The sequence below is a fragment of the Vulpes vulpes genome, chromosome 8 (assembly GCF_048418805.1).
Source record: "Vulpes vulpes isolate BD-2025 chromosome 8, VulVul3, whole genome shotgun sequence".
NCBI lineage: Eukaryota > Metazoa > Chordata > Mammalia > Carnivora > Canidae > Vulpes > Vulpes vulpes.
In genome coordinates this window covers 45,041,219-45,064,747 of record NC_132787.1, presented here as the reverse complement: position 1 = coordinate 45,064,747, position 23,529 = coordinate 45,041,219, and the positions used below count along the sequence as shown (strand labels likewise).

At 41.8% G+C, this 23,529-nt stretch overlaps 1 protein-coding gene and 1 pseudogene across 27 annotated transcripts in view; one reads left to right on the top strand and one right to left on the bottom strand.

Annotated features, from left to right (window-relative positions):
* Positions 1 to 23,529, top strand: part of MICAL3 (microtubule associated monooxygenase, calponin and LIM domain containing 3) — a 266,829-nt gene that overhangs the window by 30,223 nt on the left and 213,077 nt on the right. For 24 of the 27 annotated variants that reach the window (XR_012003010.1, XM_072766407.1, XM_072766399.1 and 21 more), the window contains exon 1: positions 15,278 to 16,055. The gene's annotated coding sequence lies outside the window, so the exon portion shown is untranslated. Of the gene's footprint in view, positions 1 to 5,302; positions 5,445 to 15,277; positions 16,056 to 23,529 lie in introns of those variants that run through there. The other 3 variants (XM_072766402.1, XM_072766389.1, XM_072766415.1) reach the window with 2 other exon arrangements.
* LOC112917632 (U6 spliceosomal RNA) lies at positions 10,722 to 10,819 on the bottom strand (annotated as a pseudogene).

Sequence of the window (23,529 nt, the reverse complement as noted above, 5' to 3'; positions counted from 1 at the left end):
AGGCTTGCCAGAAGGCTTCTCAACCTCAGCTGAGATCTGGAAGTTGACTAGGAGTTAGCTAGACAAAGGGTGATATGAGTGAAGGGGAAGGAACTGTGTTTCAAGCAGAGGGAAAACAACGTGTATGGAACACCAAGGAAGGAAGAAGTCTGGCTTATTGGAGAAAATAAATTAAAGAGTAATATAGGGTGAACAGCAGGAGACAACGCTGAAGTAGGTGGAGGTCCCATCAGGCAGGGCCAGAAGGATTTTGTACTTTATCCCAAGAGCATTAAGAAGCACCTTAAGGCACAGAGGAATGATGTGATTTGTGTTTATAAAATATCACTCTTGGGGCAGCCCCGGTGGCCCAGCAGTTTAGCGCTGCCTTTGCCCCATGGTGTGATCCTGGAGACTGGGGATCGAGTCCCACATCAGGTTCCCTGTCTGGAGCCTGCTTCTCCCTCTGCCTGTGTCTCTGCCTCTCGCTCTCTCTCTCTCTCTCTCTCTCTCATGAATAAATACATAAAATCTAAAAAAAATTAAAAATAAAATAAAATATCACTTTTGTCCATCAACATATAAGTGAATAAACAAAATTTGCTGTATACATACAATGGACCAACATTCAACCTTAAAAGGAAGGAAATTCTGACATGTACTACAAGGTGAATGAACCTTGAGGACACTGTGCTAAGTTAAATAAACCAACACATAAGGACAATATTGTATGATTTCACTTTTATGAGGTACCTAGAATAGGTAAATCCATTAAGACAGAAAGTAGAATAGAGGTTACCAGGGTCTGGGTGGGGGTAGCATGGAGAATGGGGAGTTTTTGTTCAATGGGTACAGAATTTCAGTTTGAGGTGATGAAAAAAATTCTGAATATGGGTTGTGGTGGTGGTTGTAAGGCATGGTGAATGTACTTAAGGCCACTGAATTGCACATTTAAAAATGGCTTAAATGTTCTCAAACTATGAATAGCCAAACAATCTTGAGAAAGAAAAACAAAGCTGGAGGGAAACACTTCCTGATTTCAAAGCTACAGTAATCAAAACAGTATGGTACAGGCATAAAGACTGACATATGGACCAATGGAACAAACAAGAGGATCCCAGAATACTCCCCCCATATATGGTCTAATGATCTTCATCAAGGATGTCAAGACCATGCAATAGGGAAAATATAGTCTCTTCAACAAATGGTGCTGGGAAAGCTAGATATACACATTCCCTACTTGTGCTCTCTCTCACTATCTCTGTTGCAATCTCCATCTCTATCCCTCTCTCAAATAAATAAGTAAAATCTTTAAAAAAATAAATAAAAATATATTTTAAAAATCTGGAAAAAAATTAAGGGAGTTAATGTCCAATATATAGAGAGAACTCTTACAACAACAAAAAAATAGCCTGATTTAAAAATGGGCAAGAGACTTGAGTAGACATTTCCTCCAAAGAAGATGTACAAAAGATTAAAAAAAAACATGAAAATATACCTCACATCACTAATCATCAGGGAAATACAAATCAAAACCACAATGACATATCTCCTCATACCCACCAGGATAACTACTATCAAAAAGGGGAATAAAAACAGAAAATAAGTGTTGGTGGAGATACAGAGGAATTGGAAGTAGTCCATACTTGTGGCTACCTGGTTCCTTTAAGTCTCACCCCCAACATAAAATGATGTAGTTGCTGTGGAAAACAATACAGAGGTTCCTCAAAAAATTGAAAATAGAATGGTTACCATATGATCCAACAACCTGACTTCAGAGTATATACCCAAAGGAATTGAAAACGGGATCTCAAAGAGATATTTGCACACCCTTGTTCATTGCAACATTTTTCACAAAGGCCAAAAGGTGGAAGTAACTTAAATGTCCATTGATGAAGGAATGGATAAAGAAAAAATATATATATTCAATGGAATATTACTCAGCCTTTAAAAAGAAGGAAATTCTGTCACATGCTACAACATAGATGAACCTTGAAGACATTATGCTAAGTAAAATAAGCCAGTCACACACACGCATACACACACACAAATACTGCTTGATTTCACTTATATGTATCTAAGGTACTCAAATTCCTGAAAACAGGAGATCCCTGGTGGTTCAGTGGTTTAGCACCTGCCTTTGGCCCAGGGCGTGATCCTGGAGTCCTGGGATCAAGTCCCACATCAGGCTCCCTGCATAGAGCCTGCTTCTCCCTCTGCTTGGGTCTCTGCCTCTCTCTCCCTCTCTCTGTGTCCCTCATGAATAAATAAAAATCTTTAAAAAAAGAAATTCCTGAAAACAGAAAGTTAAATGGTGGATGCCAGGGCTTGAGGGAGGGAGAAATGAGGAGTTGTTGTTCAATGGGTATAGTGTTTCAGTTTTGCAAGATGGAAAATACTAGAGATCTGTTAAACAATGTGCATGCAGTTAACACTATTGTACCACACACTTAAAAGTGTTTGAGATGGGGTAGCCCCAGGGGCGCAGCGGTTTAGCACCGCCAGCTGCCCAGGGCATGATTCTGGAGACCCTGGATCGAGTCCCACGTCAGGCTCTCTGCATGGGGCCTGCTTCTCCCTCTGCCTGTGTCTCTGCCTCTCTCTCTGTCTCTATGAGTAAATAAATAAAATCTTAAAAAAAAAAAGTGTTTAAGATGGCAAATTTTATGTTATGCTTTTTAATTGATTCAAATGGTAAGTTGAATGTTGTATATATTTTATCACAATAAACAAATGCTGAGATTTCATTGTGTTTCTGCTCAGGATGAAAAGCAAATAAAGTGAACACATTCTTGCTGGCAGGCCTCAAGCTGCCTCATGATGTCAGCTATAATCTTACCACACTCAGCCTTCTTCACAGCCTCTTCACCCTGCTGAGGAAGATGATAATCCCTATTGACCACTATATGATTAACCAGGCTGAGAAGGTCTCTGCCTCCCAAGGAGGGAGCTGGGTGGGGGATACCTGTAGGTAGCTCAGCAGTAGAGAGGAAAGACTGATGCCAGGGGAGCAAGCTACAGGCAGCCCAAGCTTCTGGCTACCTGGTTCCTTTAACTCTCCCCCCAAAGACCATTCTTTTAATCAGGAAACATTTAATTCCCTGACTTTTATTTTATTTTATTTTTAATTCCATGACTTTTAGACTCAGAGACAGGATTCCTACTCATCTTCATTCAAGATCTCCCATTTTTCTCCAACTCATTTTCCCTGCCTCACCCTGCTCATTGTCTTCTGAATACACCTGGAGATTTCCTGCCTCCCAAGTCTCAGCTTGCTAATCCTCCTACTGCAGAATGCACCTATCCACCACCACCCTCATTTCCAAAAACTGCATCAGTGTGAACTCAGAGTGAGCTCTCTCTCTTGGAACTCTACTGGTCCTTGTTCCTGTTACTCAACCTCCACTGGCCACCTGCTGCTCACAATTAGAGTAAGTCCTCTCCATGTGCATGCATCACATTTCCTCAAACCAGATTGTAAACTCAGCTTTCTCATCAAATACCCTGGTATGCCCAGTCAGAGGCCCTGCTCTCACTGTTTTCTTGATGTCCATAGAGTATGTTTCAACCAGATAACTTCCAGAGTCTCTTAAATTGCCCACTGTGTATGGGCACCAGGGTGGCTCAGTCATTTAAGTGTCTATCTTCACACTTAAGTGTCCTGGGATTGAATCCTGCATCTGGCTCCCCATTCAGTGGGGAATCTACTTCTCTCTCTCCCTCTCCCCTCTCCCCTGCTCATGCTTTCTTTCTCTCTCCAATAAATAAAGAAAGAAACTTTAAAAAAAAATCCAAACCACTGGGTATGTATAACAAAATGGTCAAACAAAATATACCTGCTGACCATACCTAGCCCATAGCCAATTTGTAACCTCTGACTTAGGCCAAAAACTTATCTATTAAGGGCTTATTTTTCTCATTTTGGATACTTCAGGAAGACCAGAGTCTATATTTCTTGAGTTCTTTACTCAAAGCATTAAGGCTTCTCAACAGTCCTCTTTGGAAAATCATTTTTAAGGCTCCAGTAGGTTTTGGTTTTGGTTTTTGATAGAAATCACCTCTACGAACAGGTGAATATGAATTTGGGACCCAAGATCCTGTGTTCTGCCCTTAGTTACCCATTATGCTTAATTCTCTAAGGACTGATAGGCTAGTTTGGGAATGATCTGAACCATCTACACTGTTCTCCTTCAAGCCTCCTGATTTCCTTTTCCTTAAACATCTCTCTTAGAGGTTTTCCTGGGTTACAACAGTCCAGGTCCAGAGTGGAAGTGACCAGGGTTTTCTGAGTAGCCCAGGTTAGGAAGCTCCACTCTGTAGGGAGACTTTGTTAAAAGACCTTTATGTTATACCTGTCTTGGCTTCAAACTGTGCTTGAGATCACCTTTTTTGCTTCACATTGGCCCATCACCTAATGGTCAGCTCTATCTAGAGTAGTCCTACTACTGTGACGAAGACTGATCTCCATCTGACTCTGAATTCTGTCTGGTTCTGTTCCTTACCATGATGAGTACACAGGTACTTGCCTCTTTCGTACTTCACGTGTCACCTGCAAGTCTGCACCTCACAGCTCTCTGCCTGCCTAGGGCAGAACAAAAAATAGAAAGTGACAGAAGGGAAAAGCTCTCCACTTTACTATTTACACAGTTTTGGTCAAAAATTGAGTAGCACTTGCAGTGAGCATAGCATAATGAAAAGATTTGTTAAATCACTATGTTGTACACCTGAAACTAAGGTAATCATGTGTGTCAACTATACTTTAATCTAAAAAAAACTGAGAAGAACAAACTGATAAAACTATTATTATTTATTTTAATTAAAATAAATAAAAACATATAATAATCCTTTACGCTTCCATAGCACTATTACAGCTTACAGAGTGTTTTCACGTGTATTGTCATTCGACCCTCACTTGTCCCTGCGAAATGAGAGAAACTGGTATTTTTATTCCTATTTGACATAAAAGGAAATATGTGCTTTGAGGGCACCTGAGTGCTCAGTTGGTTAAGTGCCTACCTTCAGCTCGGGTCATGATCCCAGGGTCCTGGATGGAGCCCCACATCTGGCTGCCTGCTCCATGGGGAGTCTGCTTCTCCCTCTCCCTCTGCCTTCTGCCCCCCTGTTTGTGCTCTCTTTCTCTCTGTGGGTCAAATAAATAAATAAATATTTTTTAAAAAGGAGAAAGAGAGAAGTACCTTGGTTTACTCAAGGTTATACAATTAATAGGAGGTATAGCTGGAACTCAAATTTAGGCTTTCTCATTTTAGGTCTAAAGTATCCTTGGTGTTCGTTTATCCTTCCTCTTTCTGCTACCCTGCAACAGGGCCAGACAGGACTGGAATATCGGAATGCTCTCTGAGTGACCCCATAAGTTGGTACTCCATCTGGCTTTTATCTCAGTGGATTTGACTAAGTCCGTGAAAGAACAGTAGCTGCTTCCAGGCATGAAGGCTCATTGTGTCCAGGTATAAAAGAGTATTGACTTGCTCGTTTATTGATTTAAACCTAGGAGTCACTCCCAATTCTTTAGCCCCAAGAGGCCTCCTACAATAGAGAACATTCACTGCTAAGGGGACTTACACTACTTCAGATAGTGTGTTTGGTACCAGTGACTCGACTGGTTAGAATGAAGCAGAGGGGCTGACTGCTGGATGTATGGGAAACTGCATAAAGGAAGATGGGTTCCCATGAACACACCTCTTTTCTTCCTATCTTTGAGCTTAGCTGTGTCTAATAGGGATAGAAGAGATGCCAGGCAAAGACCTGCCCCTCTTCCATGCTGACTCAGACAAAGCAATAGGCAGGGCTTGGTCCTGGGCCTATCTCCACCTGACCTGAGATGTCATCATCAGAAAGTTCCCATTAAGCATCTAACTGTAGGTCAGAGGCGAAGAGTGATTTCTGCAACACCATGCCCTTGAGCAGCTACCCAGGCCTTCCTGTTTTGTAATACCATGGAGTGAGTCTAATTATCCCTTGGGGGGTGGGGGGGAGGAGCAGTGAAGGGACAGAGGAAGTGTTGATAAATTCCCCAAAGCTAACTGTATTAAAATTCACATCAATTTAAAAATAAATATATACCATCTGGCATTTTTAGGAAAATGGAGAGGGTTGGGTTTGGGGAGGAAGAATTGCTAAGTGGCACAAAAACCAGGCTGTAACTGCTCCAACAGATGTGAGTCACTCTAAGGAGCTCAGTCTTGGGTGTTTCATTCCAAAGCCTCGAGCCATGCAGAGCTGGAGAGCAGCCAATCTCAGAAAGCTGAGCTAGGGAAGGAAATATAGTGGGGAGGTTTCTGAGCTAGTCTGCAGGGAACAGAGGAAATAATGGAAAGAGGAGGCGCAGAGGGAACTCTTTACCACCTGGTGTCCTGCACCCAGGAGACAAAACTTGCTTGGACTTTGAGCCCTTAGCGACTTGATTATGTACACATTGCACGTAGACATCTTGCTGAGAGACAGAAGGGCATAGTGGTTAGGAGCACAAAATCTGTAGATAGAATGCTAAGTTCACATTCTGGCTCTGCCACTTACTAACTTGTGACCTTGAGAAAGTCACTTAACTTCTCCACCTCCCTTTCCTCATCTGAAAAAGTAGAGCTAAAAGTAGTAACTACAGAATAGAGCAGTGGATAGGACAAACATCTAGAAGAGTGCTTGTGTTCTAAGTTAGCGAAATATAAATGTTGGTTACTGTTCCTACTGATACAATGTATAACTGGTGTTCACAGAGGAAATGAAGCCAGTGTCCCAGAGCAGCTATAGTCTACAGCACAATGCATTTAAGACAGAAACTTGTTCTAAAAATATGAAGATGTACCAGGAGATGTAATTACGGCAGTCTGGGGCTCAGTATAGGCCAAGTTAAGGATACCTCATTGGAACAAGATAATATAGTTTCAGATCTATGTCTTAGAGCCTAACCAGGAGACTTCTTCTACCAGACCCTAAGAAAAAAAATTAAGGAAAAAAATGTCCTATTCCATCTTTAAGAAAGTCAAATCATTCAAAACACACAAAACACTACCCTGTATAAAATGTATAAAATAATATGTTATTGGAATTAACATGAAGTAAAGGATTTGTACCCTATCATTACGGACCTTTTAATTCCATTGGGAAGTCAGGATCAACACTAATACTGATAAAAGTTTAAATTTCCTCTTCTGAACAATAAGAATCTACATCATAGGGCAGCCCAGGTGGCTCAGTGGTTTAGCACCTGCCTTTGGCCCAGGGCCTGATCCTGGAGTCCCAGGATCGGGTCCCACCTCGGGCTCCCTGCATAGAGCCTGCTTCTCCAACTCTGCCTGTGTCTCTGCGCCTCTGGTGTGTGTGTGTGTGTGTGTGTGTGTGTGTGTGTGTGTGTGTGTCATGAATAAATAAATAAATAAAATCTTTAAAAAAAAAAGAATCTACATCATAATTCCTCTATCTGTCCAGACTTTGAGCAAGTTTAGATTTTAACTTAGTGCCCAAATTCTATAGCAACTCATTTTTCCCCAAGGGTACTTCTGATTCAATTTTTCATTAAAAATTTTATTTGTTTTTTAAAAATATATATTCTAATATTACAAACTACTCTGAATTTTTTGGGAAGTCAGAAGGTCAAAAACGTTATCTACTAGAGTGGAATAGCAGTACAAGAGAAATGACCTACAAAGGCTCACAGAATCTGAGTTAAAGGAACTTAGAAGGGATGCCTGGGTGGCTCAGTGGTTGAGCATCTACCTTCAGCTTGGGTTGGGATCCCGGGGTCCTGGGATCGAGTCCCACACCAGGCTCCCTATGTAGAGCCTGTTCTCCCTCTGCCTATGCCTCTGCCTCTCTGTGTCTCTCATGAATAAATAAATAAATTTTTTTAAAAAGGGGGGGAACTTAGAAGTCATGGAGTCAACCTTTCTCCCAGAGTAGTATCCTCCTTTAAGATCTCTAATGTATGGGCCCCAGAATTTCCTTGACCACAGTTCCAGATCATTCCATTGTGAGTCAGCAGTGCTGGAAAATCTTAGAGCAGAAATCCTTAATGATCATTAATCATCATCCCTAATAATCCTACTTCTGCCCATTGAGTGACATAGAACAAGCAACATATCTCTTCTTCATTTGATAGTCCATGAGATTTTTGAAGGAATGACATCCTTCAGAAGTCTCCAAACTAAACATTCCTAGCTGCTGTGGCCTTTCATCCTATAGAGCGGAGCTCAGGCCTCTCATCATCTTCTGGTTGATGGACTCCAGTTTACAAGATCCTTCTCAGAACATTGTACCCTGTACCACATAAAGTGATATAAATATGACCTAACCAGCACCAAGTGCCCAGGCCACACACTTCCTACAACATCAGATCACTCTCTGCCTATTAATACAACCCCAGAGGTTACACCAACAGTTTAAGCAGCTGTTCCTCACTTGGGGTTTTTACATAGTTGACTTAAGGCCACCAAATTGTTTCACATGAACTTTAGCCAAAGTAGGCCTATACCATGCAATAGATTTTTCAGCTAAAAGTGCAGCCATTGCATTTATTTGTTTGTTTGTTTGTTTGTTTGTTTATTCATGACAGAGAGAGAGAGAGAGAGAGAGAGACAGGCAGAGGGAGAAGCAGGCTCCGTGCAGGGAGCCTGATGTGGGACTCCATCCCGCGTCTCCAGGATCACACCCCCGGCTGAAGGCAGCGCTAAACCACTGGGCCACCGGGGCTGCCCGCCATTGCATTTATTGATGCTGAATCTCTACTTAGGGTAGAGATAGGGTTTAGCCTATCATTTCAGGCGGATCACTTTTAATATTTATATTGTCATCTATATATTAGAAATAGACTTCAATCTATTTCTGTTGGCTATCTTTCCCAGCTTTCTGTCATCTGCAAATTTAATCAGCTTGCCTTCAGACTTCAAGATCACTAAGAAAATTCAGTGTCATTTTGAACTAGTCATTTCACCTCTTTAGGCTTCAGTTTTCTCACCTGTAAAATAATAAAGAGGCAGGGAATGATTTCCTGGGTCCCAAGAAATTTGAATATGTCTTATACAAATTCAAATGACCAGTGAGTGAAAGACTGGAAAGGGGAAAAAAGATGGTGTGATCACTTTCACAACGAGGGTAACTTGCTCAAGTAAATTGTGAGGGTTAATTTCAGGTGTCAACTTGACTGGCCCAAGGGATGTCCAGATAGCTAGTAAAACATCAGTTCTGGGTGTGTCTATGAGAATGTGTCCAGAAGGAATTATCATTTGAATCAGTAAACTGAGCAAAGAAGATCTCCCTCACCAATGTGTATGCGTGTCATCCAATCTGTTGAAGACCCAGACAGAACACAAGGCTAAGGAAGGGCAAATTCTCTCTCTCTTCTTGAGCTAAGACATCTCTCCTCTCTTGTCCTCAGACATGAGAGTTCCTCAGGCCTTTGGATTTGAACTGAATTATACCATGGGTTTTATGATTACCCAGTTTGCAGATGGCAGAGCATAGGACTGTTTGGCCTCCATAACCCTGTGAGTCAATTCTTATAAGTATATACATATACATATACATATACAAATATTATACATTTTATCTCTGAAGAACTTTAATACATAAATTCTGTGTTCAAATACATGGATTTCAACTTTGAACCTCAGGCATTCCTTTACAGAAATTAAACCCTAAAAACAACATGGTAGATACCTTCATTCATAGACATTCTATTTTTGCATAGCTCTGGTCTGTGAGAGAGAAAAGCTGCAACAGGTATAGGTATTTGTCAATTTAATTGCAATAATTTCAGTTCCCAAATTCTGTATATTATCTAAAACTGCTTGGTGAAATATTAGTCTTATATTTCCTATAGTGAAATCAGTGCTAAATATTATGCTTTAAAATTCAGAAATTTACTGTAACATAGCCCAATAAGAGAATTTATGAAAGATTGATTATTGCAATGTATCCATGCCAATCAATTTTGCAGCAGCCATTATTAGCCCTGTAGCCAAAAGCCAAAATCTTTCAGTATAATCTGGATTTGTAAATTATTATTATTATCATTTTAAGGTAAATCCTTAAATAGTAAAAAATAGATCCCCCTTTCTCCCTGCCACACCTTACTTCTTCTATAGGGGAATAACAAATGCATAAATAACTTCTATAGGGGCTTAGATGGGGTACCTGGCTCATTCAGTAGGAAGAGCTTGCAATTCTTGATCTCAGGGTCATGAGTTCAAGCCCCACATTAGTCATAAAGCTTACTTTAAATGAACGAATTAATGAATGGTTTGGAGATATTCCAGTCAGTGTTGCAACCACACCTCCATTCTCCCTATATATTCTTCCTCTTTTTTTGCTATCTTCTGCCAAGGAAGAAGGGAGCCAGCATTAGGCTGGCTTTCCTTGCATTTCACCTTGGCAGATCATTAGTAACATCAAGCAGTCTTATCTCCTAACCTTTGAAAGGTCTATTACTCTAGTTTGCTTTTCTTCAGAAGTCCTCATAACCGAAGCCCAACCCTCTAAGACAACATTATTAAATCCACCTACTCATCTGGTCAGTGCTGAACACTGAACTAAATGCAGGGATCAGAGGGGAGCCAAAGGCAGCTTTTTTATAACAGGATGGGATTGAGGCAGAGTCAGCAGTGAATAAGCTCCATGTCCCAGCATCACTAACTTACTTAAGAACTTGGAAAGTTTACCACTTCTGTGTTAAATTTTGCCTTCCTAAAGCCTAGTGTTTTACTATTTCTTGATTATAGATCTTTTTAAAAAAAAATATAGAATGCTTCACAAATTTGTAGGTCATCCTTGTGCAGGGACCATGCTGCTTATAGAGCATTTTAAAATAATAAAAAGCTATTGAGTTTTTCTGAATAAAACAAACAAAAAAACTAAAAACAGCTATCTCCAATTTCCCAAAGGGTTTGCGAGATAAATAACTTAAATGCCAAATGCCAATTTTGGGAACAGCAGACACTGGGAAAGGTGAGAGTGGAATAAGTTTGTGATTGCCTTGTGGAGGGGCCAGTAACTCAGAAATCCACACTAGAGAGGAGGATTAGAAAATCTTAAAAATATTCATACCTTACATTAGCATCCCCAAATCTAAAAAATATGTACAAGACCTATATGAGGAAAACTACAAAACTGATCTATGAAATGAAAGGAGAACTAATAAATAGAGAGATATTCCATGTTCATGGATAAGAAGATTCAATATTGTCAAGATGTCAGTTCTTCCCAACTTGGCCTCCAGACTCAATGTAATCCCAATCAAATTCCTAGCAAGTTAATTTGTAGATATCGATACACTGATTTTAAAGTTTATTTGGATAGGTAAAATAGAATATTTGGATAGGTGTGTTAGAATAACCAACACAATATTGTTGGAGAACAAAGTCAAAACACTCACACTATCTGATCTCAAGACTTAAAGCTACAATAATCAAGACACTATGGTCTTTATGAAAGAAAAACAAGTAGATCAGTAGAACTGAGAGCCCAGACATAAACCCACATAAGTATAGTCAACTGCTCTGCAATAGAAGAGCAAAGACAATACAATAAACAAAGATATTCCTTTCAAAAAAAGGTGCTGGAACAACTGGACATCTACATGCAAAAAAAAAAAAAAAAGGAAAATAAATAATAGAGCTAAATGTTAAGATGCAAAATTATGAAACTCCTAGAAGATAACATGGGAGAAAACCTAGATGATCTTGAGTTTGGTAGTGAGTTTTTAGATAAAAACTACTACCTAAAAGAACTACTACCTAAAAAACTAAAAAACTACTACCTAAAAGTACTACTTTTAGAAGTACAATCCATGAAAGAAAGAATTGATCCCTTGGAGATCATTAAAATGAAAACACTTCTAATTGCAAAAGACAGTATCAAGAGAATGGGAAGACAAGCCACAGACTGGGAGAAAATATTTGCAAAAGACACATCTGATAAAGAATCATTATCCAGGGCAGCCCCGGTGGCTCAGCCGTTTAGCGCCACCTTCAGCCCAGCGTATGATCCTGGAGACCTGGGATCGAGTCCCACGTCAGACTCCCTGCATGGAGCCTGCTTCTCCCTCTCCCTGTGTCTCTGCCTCTCTCTCTCTCTCTCTCTGTGTCTCTCATGAATAAATAAATAAAAATCTTAAAAAAATAATTATCCAAAATATACAAAGAACCCTTAAAATACAACAATAAGAAAAACAATTCAGTTAAAAAATGGAATACAAACCTTAACAGACCCCTCCCAAAAAAGGCATATAGTTAGAAAATAAGCATATGAAAAGACATCCCACATCATCACAGAGAAATGTGCAAATTAAAGCAACAATGAGATACCACTGCACACCTATAAGAATGGCCAAAATCTAGAACAGTGATAATATCAAATGCTAGCAAGGACATGGAGCAACAAGAACTCTCATCCGTTGTTAGTAGGAATGCAAAATGGTATAGCCACTTTGAAAGAGGTTGGCATTCTCTTACCAAACTGAACATACTCTTTGTATATGATCCAGCAATCATGTTCCTTAGTATTTACCCAAAGGAATTAAAAACTTATGACTACACAAAAACCTGTAATGATTGTTTATAGTAGCCTCCCTCACAGTTGGCAAAACTTAGAAGCCACCAAGATCTTCTTTAGTAGATGAATGGATAAAGTGTGGTACATTCAGACAATGGAATATTACTCAGTGCTAAAAAGAAATGAGCTACTAAGTCATACCACTAAGTGAAGGAAGCCTATCTGAAAAGATTATATATTGTCTGAGTCTAATGATCCAACATTCTGGAAAAGGCAAAACCATAGAGACAGCAATAACAATAAACAGATCTGTTGTTGCTAGGTGTTGGGGAATGAATAAGCAGAACAATGAAAATATATGATACCATAATGACTGATGTATATCATTATATATTTGTCCAAACACATAAATGTGGGATACGAAGAATGAACTGTAGGACACATTATGTGGGCAATAATGATGTGTCAATGTAGTTATAATAAATGTACCACTCTGGTGGAGGATGTTGATAATGGGCAGACTATACATGTGTATGGATAGAGACATGGAAAATCTCTATTCCCTCAATTTTACTATGAACCTAAAACTGCTCTAAAAAAGTGAAGTCTTAGGGCACCTAGCTGGATCAGTTGGTGGAGCATGCAATTCTTGATCTTGGGGCTATGAGTTTGAGTCCCACGTTGGGTATAAAGATGACTTTTTAAAAAATATAATCTTAAAAAAAAGTAGTCTTAATCAAAAGAAAAAATTCACACCTTTAATCCAGTATTTCACTTCATTTTTTTTTTAGATTTTTATTTATGTATTTATTCATGACAGACACACAGAGAGAGGTAGAGACACAGGCAGAGAGAGAAGGCTCCCCCGAGAGGGAGCCTGATGATGGACTCAATCCCAGGACCCTGAGATCATGCTCTGAGCTGAAGGCAGACGCTCAACCACTGAGCCACCTAGGTGACCCTTCACAAGGTTATCTTTAAACGAAAAGCAGGATACAATTATACATATATGGTCTTTGTCTTAGTTCATTCAGGCTGCTATGCCAGAATACTATAGTCTGGATAGCTTATTAACAACAGAAATTCATTTCTTATAGTTTTTCACTGGTGGGAAGTCCAAGATCACCAAGGATCACCAGATTCTGTGTCTGGTGAATATTCATAGACAGTAAGCAGTGTTATCCCTGTATCCTGACATGGCAGAAGGGCCAGATCACTCTCAAAGTCTCTTTTATAAGGGCGCTATTCCCATTCATGAGAACACAGCCTCCATGACCTAGTCACGTCCCAAAGGTCCTACCTCCAAAATACCATCATTCGGAGATTAGATTTTAACATATAAGTTTGGGAGTGACACAAACGCTCAGTCTGTGGCAGCCTTCATTTAATGATAAAAAGAAAAAAGACTGGAAGAAAATAGGAATATTAATCATAATTTTCTCTGGGTGGTAGGATTATGGAAGATTTTTATTCCTTTATGTTTCTGTATTTTTCAAGTTTTCTTTTTTTTAAGATTCGTTTATTTATTTTAGAGAGAGAGCATGAGCAGGAAGGGGAGAGGGAGAGACTCTCAAGTAGACTCTGCCCTGAGCTTGGGGTGTGATGCAGATGTGGGGCTGGCTGAATCTTTGGACCCTGAGATCACAACCTGAGCCAAAACTAAGAGTCAGACAGTCAACTAACTACACTACCTAAGAGCCCCTAAAGTTCTATAAAATAAACATCTTCTTTTAAAAAACAGTGGAAATTGATAAAAGCAGTAAATGAGAAGTAAGAGAAATTACCAGTGATTCTGGATATCCCAGAAAGTTTTCCCTAATATCCACTTGGGCCAAATCCAGATGCCCTCATGCCTTCCACTATTATGTCACACAGAACTGAGTGGCACTTCCACAAGTAAGTAACTTTTTTTTTTTTTGCTTCTATGTTCTTAATTTATAAAACAGTGATGTAAAATCTCACAGGTTGACAGGAGGATTAAATGAAATAACCCACAAAAAGCCCAGGAACATTGTCAGAGATCAGTAAAAATGTATTCCCTCTCTAATTCTGGAAGTAGAGCAAAACACCCGCAGATCTGTAGGTGAAACAGACATTGATGCAGATTGTGTGGTGAATGAAGGGCTCAGGATGTCAAGCAGGGACCAGCTCTGTACTACAACCCTGATCCTGTCAGTACCCTGGTCCTCATATTAATGGCTATGGAAATGAGGGGAATACTAATTAATGAGGTAGACAGTGACATGATTAAGAGATACCCCTAGGGACAAACAAGAACCCTCTCTCAGAGTCATCAGGCAAGGATCAGGTCTCTTCTGAGAGTGCTGGCTGTAGTCAATCTGCTTTTGACCACATAACTAAGACAGATATTATACTGAAGCCAATGATCCTTGAAGATGAAATAATCTCTAAGGCTTCTTTCTGCTCTGATTATAATGCTATAATTATAATAAGCAAATGCTGATAGGAATTTATTCAAATCCATCCTGTGTGCTTGGCAGGTTCCTTTCAAGTTTCCTGGGCCATCACAATCCAGGGAGTGTTGTTTGGAAGTGCGAAACAGGATTACTTAAACTCTAGCAGCAGGAGCCCTTCTCAGAGTAAGGAGAGGAGTATAGGTCTTGAGCCCTTAAGAGGCCTCTTGCACCTGCACCCTTCCTCCAGGGAACCATGCACTGACCTCCATTTAGCAGGATTGCCTAGGGCAAGAGACCTGGAGAAGTATCGCTGGAATTTCGGAGCCTTTTTTTTTTTTTTTTTAATTTTTGTTTATTTATGATAGTCACACACACAGAGAGAGAGGCGGGGGTGGGGGGCAGAGACACAGGCAGAGGGAGAAGCAGGCTCCACGCAGGGAGCCTGATGTGGGATTCGATCCCGGGTCTCCAGGATCACGCTCTAGGCCAAAGGCAGGCGCCAAACCACTGCGCCACCCAGGGATCCCATTTCGGAGCCTTAAAACGCTAATGTGTGTGTTGAGATAGGGATTGGGGAACGGAGAAAGAAAGAATTCCGAAGGAGGACAAAGGGTTTGGTTTTGGTGTTGGTTTGAAACTAAAAAACAGATATTCTGTTTAATACCATTCAGAAACTCCACTTCTCTTAGCTCTCTTGGGGTCAGCAGATCCCAAGAGAAGGGAGTCCACGACGTCATCACTTATCTGCTACCTTTTCTCCCCTGCCTTTCCCAGCCACCGTCAAGTTGCCAGCTCCTGGTCACCATAGCAACCATGACGAGCCAGCATCCAGCTCTGCTGCACTGACTTCTCCAACGGCAGCTGAGATAACAGCACTGAGGACAAGCCGCAGGAAGCAGACACCCTGGATCTCATTCTTTCCTCCTTGTCTCGACTGGACCCTGAAAAAGAATTGCACAGAAAAGACCAGGGGGAGACAGGGAGGCCCCTTGGAGCCTCCGGATGCTCACCTCCAGTGCGGTCCAGCGGGAAGGTGGAGCGTGCAGCAGTTAGGACGTGTGCAGCTATGGCAGCAGCACCTGTACACTGAGGACCTACTGACTCTGGGGAGCCAACATTTATTACGTATGGAGGAGATGCCCTTTGAAGCCCTAATCGGTGAGTACCATCAAGTCTTCCTTTGGGTAAACAAATCTCCCAAATGACAAGGTTATATGTCTTGGTTCCTGCCTAAAAACAAAAAACAAACAAACAAAAAAACCCACCCCCCGTCTTTAAATTTCTTATGATTAGGAAGCACTTTCCTTTCTGATATCTTTGGGTTTCTTGGAATCATGATTTCTTCTCCCTTTAAACACACTACTGCCTTAACCAGTGGGAGCTGCGCTCCAGTCTCTGCGCCTCCATTACCACGCAACAGCCACTGATGCCGATCCAAGCATCACGAGTAAACGCTGCAAAGCTCATCAGAGGAGCAGCAGGGCTCAGTTTACCAGCACTTTCGTCTCATTTGCTTTGCGTTCCTATCCTACAATCAAAGAAATAACGTCCCCAGGCAAAGCAGTGGCATGCCGGAGGCAGAGGGACGCCAGGAGGTCCTTGTGGAAGTCGCGTCCTTTCTGGCAAGCTCGAGGAAACGAATCCCTGACCTCAGCCAGGAGGAACAATTGCGGGGCGAGGAGAGCATCCGCTCGGGCCCGGTAGAGGGCGCCCGCGGCTGACGACCCCGCCCGCGGAGGGACCCGCGCAGGTGCGCGCGGGGGCGGGGGCGCGGGGCCGCGGGGGCGCGGGGAGCGCGGGGGGGGCGGGGGCCGCGGGGAGCGCGGGGGGGGGGCGGGGGCGCGCACCCCCTCCCTCCGAGAGCTTCAACACAAGGACGGTCACTTCCATCCCTCCCCGGAAGCAAAGGCAGCGTCGCGCGACTTCTAGGGCCCTGCGTGTCCTTCTCGAACCCTACGAGCGCGACCGCCCGCAGACTACCTAGTGCGTCCTTAGCCTTCTCTTGCCCGCCAGCCCTTCTTCCTCGCCACTCCCCGCTTCCGGAAACAAAGCTTCGTTACTGGTCTAGCGCTGTGATCCACTGCTTAGACTTCTCCTTGTTATTAAGATTCCTTTCATGGGAAAGATGAAATTTTGTTAGAATAAAAGATAAATAGAAGGCTGACCTCCTGGGTCCCTGCAGTATTCGTCAGTGGTGCACAGCCTTGGCTGCATGTTGGAACACCTGGGGAGCTTTAAAAAAATACTGTTCTGGGGTCCCATCCCCAGAGACTCTGACTTAACTGGTCTGGGATGCAGCCTAAACAGTGGGCTTTTTATTTTTCTTTTTTTGATTTTTTTTTATTTATTCATGAGAGAGGCAGAGACGCAGGCAGAGGGAGAAGCAGGCTCCATGCAGGGAGCCCGACGTGGGACTCGATCCCGGGTCTCCAGGATCAGGGCTAAAGGTGGCGCTAAACCGCTGAGCCACACGCGATGCCCAACACTGGGCTTTTTAAAGGCTCTCAGGTGATCCTAGTGAACTAAGTTGGCAATCCACCATTCCAATCGATTAGGATGACATTTTTCCAGGTGAACTTGATAGTTAAACTAAGCCTCTCAAGATGCTGCTGTATAGCACAGTATGAAACTGTTGTGAATGCCTGGAAGCTGCAAGCTAAGACAGATCAAGGGGACCCAGCTGCTCACAGTGGCTCAGGATGAAGGTGATGTTTCAGAGGAGCGAGAGAGCAAGTGTCTCCCTCAAAATAGGTTCTCTCACTAAATGAGATGTCCTGATTAATATTCCAGAGCAAAGGGGGAAAAAGATGTGTGCCTTTCCAAGTCTGTAGGGTCTTCTGTAGATTTATAGACTTTAGGTCTGCTGATACTGACCAGGGTCATGTGTAGATCTTCAGCCAACTGCAAGGAGAATGGACATAGACTGAAGAGGAGGATTAAGAATGCAGTGGTCGGGATCCCTGGGTGGCGCAGTGGTTTGGTGCCTGCCTTTGGCCCAGGGCGTGATCCTGGAGACCTGGGATCGAGTCCCACGTCGGGCTCCCGGTGCATGGGGCCTGCTTCTCCCTCTGCCTGTGTCTCTGCCTCTGTGTGTGTGTGTGTTTGTGTGTGACTATCATAAATAAATAAAAATTAAAAAAAAAAAAGAATGCAGTGATCACTCTAAAGAAGGGAGAAGCAGCAATAAGATTGCCTGAGAATTTTATAAAGCATTACCCTTCTCAGGCTAAAACCCTTCCAAATGGCTTGAACTCCTCCTAAGCTGGAGGGAAGTCCTACTATATTAGGTTCCCTGAAAATTCAGGTACCAGGGTAAGCTGGTCTCTACAAGTAAAATTGCAGACTGGAGGGCAAACCTTGTGGGAGGTTCTTCCAATGCTCACTTTGTAATGTTATTTCATGAATATTCATAAGTGCTGTGAAGCAACTGGGAGGTAGAAACCACACAGCCATACCTGAGGTTCTCAAGGAGATTAGGTAAGGCCTCAAAACTTTGGGCATGAGAAGTTAGAACTTTAAATACACTGTTAAGTATCATCCACCAGCCTGGAGTCAGAAATTCACTCATTGCAGCTGTCTTTTGCTCCTGCTTTGGTTTTGGTTAGAGAAATGGTTGCGGCCTCCTTGAAGAATTAGGTATGGAAGTGCTAGATCTTCTTTTTTTTCCAAGATCTTATTTATTTATTCATGAGAGACAGAGACAGAGGCAGAGGGAGAAGCAGGGTCCCTCGGGGGGAACCTGATGTGAGACTCGATCCCAGGACCCTGGGATCATGACCTGAGCCAAAGGCAGATCTTAACCGCTGAGCGACCCAGGTGCCCCAAGACTAGATCTTTTGAAACCTTCAGCAAGGCTCAGTCAATTTGCCAAATAAAAAGGCAAGAGAATTCAGATTCTGTTTAAAGATCATGCAGGCTACCTGATGTGGATCAAAAAGCCTTAGGTGCTAGGGCCACTGAGGGAGTACCTGGGAGGTATTTCCTGACCACAGAGTGACCACAGCTCTTCCACACTGCTACACAGGGTTATTCGTCTCTGCATTCTCAGGCTCTGACCTAGACAAGCCCTTCCTTGGTGCCTCTCTCCAAGCAACCTAAGACAGTTGTAATATCCTCCATCCTGCCCTTTAGTCATTGTTTTTCTGGTCTGTGCACAGCCATACACACAACACTATTTTGTCTCCTCCTGGAGTCTACCTGACCTCCTGAGACAATGCCTTCGCTTATCCACCATGGGCCTCCCCCTGGCTTTCCCCAGCACTCACTTGGCAAGCCAGGCCATACCCATGCTTCATGTTGCCTGGTCTTAGCTCTCTCAGCTGTGCTTGGACTTGCTTTTGACTAATTTCATGTGAACGATAGCTTGCAGTGGCTTCTGCTACCTCAGACCCAAAGGCCCTCTCCCTACAGGCCACCTCAGAGCTGATCCACCTCACAGAGCAGGCCAGGCCAATACTGTGAAGGTTTCCAGTCCACTGGACGGCTACACAGGGAAGAGCACAAATATGTCTCATTTCTCACTGCCCCTCCCCACCATTACCACCAGTCTCTGAAAAGAGGCAATTTACTTCACAGGCCCCTGGAAGAAAATGTCCAATTGATCCTGCTTACTTCATGTATATCCATTCATCTTCAGGTGTCACCCAAGCTCAGAGTGGGAGTACTTAAGACAGTTGTGGTGCATTAATAAAATCCTATTTTATACTTTTTCAGACTCATCAGTGAATCATGAAATCAGTTTGGTGGGTCATGACCAGTATTTTTATTTTTTTATTTTTTTTTAATTTTTATTTATTTATGATAGTCACACACAGAGAGAGAGAGAGAGAGGCAGAGAAACAGGCAGAGGGAGAAGCAGGCTCCATGCACCGGGAGCCTGACGTGGGATTCGATCCCGGGTCTCCAGGATCGCGCCCTGGGCCAAAGGCAGGTGCCAAACCGCTGCGCCACCCAGGGATCCCCCATGACCAGTATTTTTAAAGAAAATGAGTGAACACCTGGGTAGCTCAGTAGTTGAGTGTCTGCCTTTGGCTCAGGGCGTGATCCCGGGGTCTTGGGATGGAGTCCCACATCGGCCTCCCCACGGGAAGCCTGCTTCTCTCTCTGTCTGTGTCTCTGTCTCTCTCTCTTTGTGTCTCTCATGAATAAATAAAAATCTTTTTTTAAAAATATAAAAAATCCTGACATGAAAAATGAATAGAATGGGAGAATATTACATTATATATTACAGATTAAAAGTTCATGTCTTTCAAACAAAAAATTCATTTCAAAAAGGATAGAGGTGGCGTGTTGAAAAGGGAGAAGTGGAGAGAGTTAAGTAGTGACTTTGGCTTTTTGAAGGCTTGTTTCCAGAAGACCTTGTTATACCAGGTGCATCCACATAAGAAAGTAAGAGTCACAATTTCTGTTCCTCCTACACTGTACTGCTCTTTTGAGATTGAACCAAATCTTTAATAAAGTATTTTGAATACTACAAAACAAACTCTTTGGAGTTAAAAAGAAAAAAACACATTAGAATTCCACGCATAGCTATATACTATATGATTTCATTTACATGAAATTCTGAAAAAAATACCAAAAAAAAAAAAAAAGAAAGAAAAAAGAAAAGGTTAGCAATTGCCAGGAGCTGGAGGTGTAAGAAGTTGACTACTAAGAGAACTGGGGAAGTTTGTGGATAATTCAACTATTTTATAGTGACATATATTTGATAAAAGCCAGAACTACACACTAATCATACATACATGGTCCTGGAGTCCCGGGGTCGAGCCCCACATCACATTGGGTTCCCTGCTCATCAGGGAGCCTGCTTCTCCCTCTGCCCCTCCCCCTGCTCATGCTCTCTCTCTCTCTCTCCCTCCCTCAATAAATAAAATCTTTTCTAAAAAATAAATAAGTAAATAAATAAAAATAAAATCTTTTCTAAAAATGTCTACAAAGAAAAGATTTATAATTAGATGGACAACAAAATGTAAAAAGCAAGCATACCACGTTTGTAATTGTAGGTAATCTGTGTGCACCTAAAAGACAAAAATCCTCATGTACAAGTTGCTGTGCTAAAGTGATGTATTATAGATGTTTTTTCAGTTTTAAATTTTCATTTGCTGTTATATTCATTTGCCATTTCAGTAATAAAGAACCCTCAAAACCTTCAAGATTGAAAGAAATAGATGTGGAGAAGAAACTCCAGAAATTATCATATTATAATGTAGAATGTTGCTTTCTTGGCCCTAGAAACCAGAAAAATCATGAGAGTCACAATTACATTGAATAAGTTCAAGATGTATTGATTTTCATTTATTCTTATTATGAGCTAATGTCAATTTTGGCAAATTCCTTGCTTATGGCAAGCACTTTGTAAATATCTGTTAGCTGACTGACCAGTTAGGTCTTTTGGTTGTATTTTTCACATTCTCAATCCTAGAAAAACCTGAATTTATCTCTGAAGAAGCATCAGAAAGCTCAGTATAGATAACACCTTCTCCTTATCTGTATATCATAAGAGGACTTTAATTTTTCCAGCATAGAGAATAATCTTTGGGACTTTTTTCCCCTATTAAGAGAATTATAAGCTCATTTTAAGGTGTGCCTGGCAGGCTCAGTTGGTAGAGCATGCAAATCTTGATCTTGGGATTGTGAGTTTGAGCCCCATGTTGGGTGTAGAGATGACTTTAAAAAAATTTTGTTTTAAAGAATTGTAAGATAATTTTAAGTAGGTCACAGATCTGAAGAGAAATACAAGGTGTGGAATGGACAGAGAGCTGGAGAAATTTTCTTAGAAATCTGCCTCAGGTAGATGTTTAAATGATGGAGCTGTTTTATTTGAAGTGGGAAGGAGAGTGGAGGCAAAACGATAACCAACAACTTAGAAAGCCTGCTATTTCTCTTCTAGACTAGAGCATTTTCAGACTAAATGGCCTAGTGTATAATTTCTACATCCCTCCCTTAAACTTTGGTTTGCTGTTTAACCTGAAGATACATGGTTAGTGTCTCTGTGCCTCATTTTCCCCATCCTTAAAGGGAATGAAAATTTTTGCTCTCTTCTTTGTCCAAGGCAGGCTGGGTGGAAGATTTAGATTGTATGCATATTTATATACCCCTCTGCTCATTTTCCACACAGATGAAGGGTAGAGATATGAGAGGAAACTTCCACAAACAGAACTGTGTGTGTGTGTGTGTCTGTGTCTGTATGAAAGGGAGAGGAGGAGGGAGGGAGAGAGAGACTATACTTGGGTCAAGTCAGAAGCAATAATCTTTGGACTAAACAAAGCATTGGTTAGTTTGTTGAATTAACTCTTCAAATATAATAATTTTCATTTTTAGAGGAAGAATATTAATACCTGCTAAGCACATACTCTAGGCCGCTGCTTTCATGTACATTATTTCCATCAACCCTCAACAACTCTGTGAAATGAGCATTATTTTTCCCATTTTTCTAATTTAGAGGGAATTACTGCAATTCAGAGACATGTAACCAGGGTTTTATGCAGAAAAGTGGGGATTTGAGTTCATTTTGCTTTCGTGACAAAACCTATACTCATGTCATGCCTCCGTGTCAGACAGACTTGGGTTAAAATTCTGAGTGTGGGTGGCACTCATTAGCTGTGGGACCTAGGGCAAGTTTTTTAACATCTCTGAAGCCCAATACCTTATATTAAAATAGGGATCATAATAACACAAAATGGGGCTCAGTGGTTGAGCATCTGCTTTTGATTCAGGATGTGATCCCGGGATCCTGGGATCAAGTCCCACATGGAGCTCCCCACAAGGAGCCTGCTTCTCCTTCTGCCTGTGTCTCTGCCTCTCTCTCTCTCTCTCTCTCTCTGTCATTCATGGATAAATAAATAAAATCTTTTAAAAAAATAATGACACAAAATGAGGTTCTTAAGGTTAGTTCATACCTATGGGGTTTTTTTTTTATTGCAAACAACAGAGATAGACTTTAAAGCTAACTTTGGGGAGGGGTGGAAGAAATGTATTGGAAGATGATGAATTAGCTAACACAGTTGAAAGAAAAGTATATTGCCAGATCTTGCAAAGGATGAGGACCAGGGCAGCTAAGGGGATCTAGAGAGTAGAGAAATACCCAGTTTCCTTCAGGATATTCACAACTGGATGTATCAGCTCACATCATTTTCAGTTCTTGTGTCTTTCTGCTTAACACTGAAATCCTAGGAAGAGCAGTCAGCCTGGCCATGGCTGGGCCATGTGCTGTTTACCTCATGGGTGGAGAACGAGATGCCTTGGTTGTCATGCCCACAGGCCTGAAGGGAAAGGCAGTTCCCATAACAGATGTAGGAACTATTCTCTGGTAAGAGAGCCTGGATGCCGAGTAAGCACAAGTCGGTGATACCCACTACGGAACGGATGCATCGATCATTCCAGGACCTGTCACAAAGGAGCAGCTCTGCGAATATTTGCCATCAGTGTTTTCACATCACCTCTGTAAGACTGCAGTTCCGGATCAGTACATCTTGAAACCCTACCTCAGTGTTCTCTGTATGTGTGCTATGTTGTGATACACATAGAAGATGGTATTTGACCAGTATCCTGGGGTGAAGTGACAAGGTATTCCTGCAGGAGGAGGCTAAATGGGAGGCTCTGGCCACTCCTGGTCCTGCAGGGCAGCCCTGAG